Here is a 4,241-nt window from a genome sequence, read left to right on the forward strand (position 1 = left end):
GACATGCTTGAAAATGAACTTCCGACTACACTGTGGTTTTGGATGTTTTGTGTATGATTCTTCTATTGCTGTGGTTTATTTGCCTTGCATGGGATTTTCCACATGTGTAGAGACATACTGTAATGGCCAGGCACATGAGCAGGGAAGAGTAAGATTTATTGCACACACACACACACACACACACACACACACACACACACACACACACACACACCAGTGGTTTCCATTACTTATTCTTGCATTGCTGCACTTACAAGGAGATGCTATTGTATAGATTGGTTCATTTATTAAGCAACTAAACACCTCCAAAACCCCACTTTGCAATCTTGAAACTATAGTGAATCAAAGGGATTTTTTTGGGGGGGGGGGGGGGGGGGGTTTGTGTGAACATTTGGAAACATCTGCTGTATCTAATACGCACTTGGGCCACCTTTTTACAAAACAGCTTCAGTCCTTGGAAGACTGCTATAACATTAACTATGATAGTGATATTGCATCACTTTTAATGATTAAAAACCTTTTTCTGTATGCAAAGACAGATGACATGATATCAATCTTGTGATATGGGAATTAATCTTCTTTAACCTAATACTGACCAACAACACTGCTTCTGTAGTGTAAGTTTTTTAAAGTGATTTAAATTACAGCCATAAAGTTTCATCTTCATAATGAATTGCTGTTTCTGTCATGCATTTACAGCTGTTTAAAAAAATACATTTTAAGTGCCTTGCTTTATTAAACTTGAACTTCAGTGAGCTGGAACTTTGTGTCCATTGCACTTTAATGTTTGTTTGTCACATTATCTCCAGTAGTGGCTCAAATACAGCTGACAATTGCAGGATGAAGTGGAAATAACTTGAGAAAAGGAATGAGAAAGGATTTTCCCCCAAATGACATGTATGTAGTGTATGCCACTGGAGCGATATTGAAAATCCATTCTGAATCACATCAGTCGACTGGAAAAACCTGCTCGGTTCTGTAGCGGTGTCTTTGTTATGGTAGATTTGACATGGGTGCTTTTTTAGTAGCAGAAACTGCTGCCACTTTTCTTATTCTAATATGACTGGCCAGTTTGATCCAAGTTAGTTTATAATAGTCACAGTACAGGACTTCGTTGCATGTACTTCCTTTCATACTTTAGACATGCAGTGACTTAAAAATGTGGCTAGACTTTAAGAGATGCAAAGGATAAGAAAAGTAAAGCCTTACACCTCACTGAAAGCAAAGGACTATGAATACAGTTAACACAGCAGCCACATGTACAAAGAGCACACAGCCACCTGAACAGTGACATAACGCCGCAATTTTATACAATATGAAAAGTACACACACACACACACACACACGCCATTATACATTGAGAATATCAAGTGAGCTTTGCATGTCTGCCAGATATGGGGTATTGGAACTACTCAGTGCAATACTGAAATGTTTCATTTGCAAACTGAGAACTTCTCAAAGAGCTCCTAAATGACAATGTGCATTAGAAGGTTTGGTTTATTTTTGGCATGTACACACACAGAATCACATTTTAAGACCCATTAGATTATAGGCGCTCAGAAATACAGTTAAGATGTTGCTATTAAAATATAGAACTACCTTACACATAACCAGTGTGAAAAAAACTATAGCAGTCAGAGCACTTACACCCTTTCTTGCAAAGAGTCATATTTTAAAGTTGCTTTCAGGGTAAAAGTATATACAAATGCTTCAGTTTTATTCCCACTTATAGGTGTGAAGTGTCAGACCCAGGGTCTGAGCCGTTTTTTATGATTCTGCAAAATTCAAGAATAATGAGTCTACAAACAGAGCAGAGGTTGGCCAGTTAGTGGACTGGTGTATAAATATCAATCTGTCCCTTAATGGGGACAGAGCAAAACAAACGTGATTGTGGGCTTTAGAAACCCATGAGAGGATCAGTCTCCACTATTTACTGTGCCCAGAACTTTATCTGTTATTATTTTCTGTTGTGAATGTGTTATAATGAGAGGATGACAGTAAATCAATAATTCAATTGATAAGGAGATTTGCTTAATAGTTCACACTTCACCATTCCCCATAAAGATGGTTTTATTGGAACATTTTAATTTACTAATTAGATCATTAGCTCAGTTTGAAGCAGGGAAATTAGCATACCACAGAGAATACGTGTTTTGGCTTAAACTTTGTATTTTTGAGTACTTTGAGTAAACTTTCTTAATGTGTATGACACAACAGCAAAGTGCTTGAGTGAGTCATCTGCAAATGCTATGTTTCCAACTGCCATGTTTACCCATATGACAATAGGACTAACATCCCAGAAGAGAGTGATAAAAATGTCACACACTGAACCTTAACCTTGCAGCTAAGATATTGGTGACATGCATTTAGTTCTTGATTGGTTCTTTCTTACAGTGTACTTCCTTGTCTGGCTTCTTTATTTCTAGCTTTGTTCTGTTGGCATGTTTCCCCATCCTAGGGAACAGACATAAATAAAGGACTTTCACAAACTTATCCTATTCCCTTGTTTATGTTGCTAGCACCCACACCACATTAACTATATGCCAGTGTCTGCTAACAGTACTCCTACCGTTAATCCTATCACATCCAGTTAACAAGATGTGATCATTTATATGTAATGTGAAGGAAGGAGTGACATCTGAGTTTTTTTAAAGTTTATTCTATCACATGCTGCTAGGAGATGTGCAAATGTAGTGTATTTAGATAACTGAGCTTTCCCATAGCTCATTTTAAAAACAGAATTCTGTTAACTAGATGGTCCTTTTCAAATGAAAGTTCTTCTCTTTCTTCAACACTCCCACGTGTTGCAGAGTGTCACAGAGTGTCTCACACACACAAACACCTGTGCACAGGGGCTTTCACTTTCTCTCTGCCCTCCTCCATTTTCTTGATGAGAATTTCTTGATTTGGACTGTGAGCTTCTGTGACACTCAGAGATGAGTGTCAGTTTCAGTTGTATCATGTTGACTCATTTTTTTCAGATTTGGCATAGGGCATATAAGCGAATGCTACGATCTATCCAACTAAGGGACATTTTTTATTCTAATACTATTTATACAAATATTTATAACTATCACAAGAAAAGCCCATGACATCATAACTTCATAGACTAATGGTATAAGCCCTAATATTTTCTGTAATGCGTGGGCTGTGCCGCATGAACCTAGCACGCGAACGTGTCTCCTCACGCTCTGGTTGTAGAGACCTGCCTGTGTGGGAGGGGAAGAACGAACAAGAGAATGACAATGTGATTCATAAATGGGCAGATCAGATGAGATCGGGTCGCCGTCCAATAAGTCTTAAAGGCTGAAGCCCTCTGGTGTCCACAGGGCAAAAAGAAAAGGAAGTGGAGGAAAGACATATTGTTTTTATAATTCATTTAATGTGACTCGTTTATTTAATACTGTTTTCACTGTTTAATGCTGTTTTTGTTTCTAAAATAAAGAAAACCTTAAAGACAAAGCTATGCAGTGTCTGCAAGTATATAAACACAATAAATGATGAATGAATGATGCAAGAATGAATGAGGGGTGGGCTGTACTACCGTGGCCAGAGGGAAGGAAAGCATCCCGTGACACTGACACATGGAAACACATGGGCAAAACTCCCTGTAGTATATTTGCCAGTTCTACAATCCAGCTGACTGATTCATAAAATGCATTATGTTCCATTTAATGAAAATTATGAGTTAAAACCAGTAATTTATTTCTTTTTAAAGAAATAACTGAACAAATCTCAACGGAAGAATATGGAACTACAGCTCTAGTTCACTTAAGAACAGTCCACTCAATGACTTCAGGAATAGTCAACTTGATGGGTATAAAAACAGTCCACTCGATGACTGTGCCGGAGCCCGGTAAGACGCTGTTGCCAGACTGAAGTGGAGATGATTAAGCATAACAGCATAAGACAAAACGAACACAACACTTTAAAGAGTCACTTCCTGAGAGAGTGCGGAACTTGCTGGGCTGGGGGGTTGGCTGTGGGTGCCATGCAATCCTGTCTCTTTCCAGCAAAAGAAGGGGAAATGTGAACGTTGGTATCTAGGTTGTCGACGCCTGAACAAGGCCCCGGCATGCCATGCTGGAGTTTGGCACAGGGCTGTACACACCAGCAGGTCGAACATTCAGAAGACGACATATCACCACACTCCTTTACACACAAAAACAATTATGCTAAAAGGTTAACATGGCATTTGTAAAACCTTTATCAGATTACTGAAAATCCAGAAGGCTGTTTGA

Source organism: Electrophorus electricus, chromosome 14, assembly GCF_041902795.1.
Source record: "Electrophorus electricus isolate QZ-2024a chromosome 14, ASM4190279v1, whole genome shotgun sequence".
In the NCBI taxonomy this organism is placed as follows: domain Eukaryota; kingdom Metazoa; phylum Chordata; class Actinopteri; order Gymnotiformes; family Gymnotidae; genus Electrophorus; species Electrophorus electricus.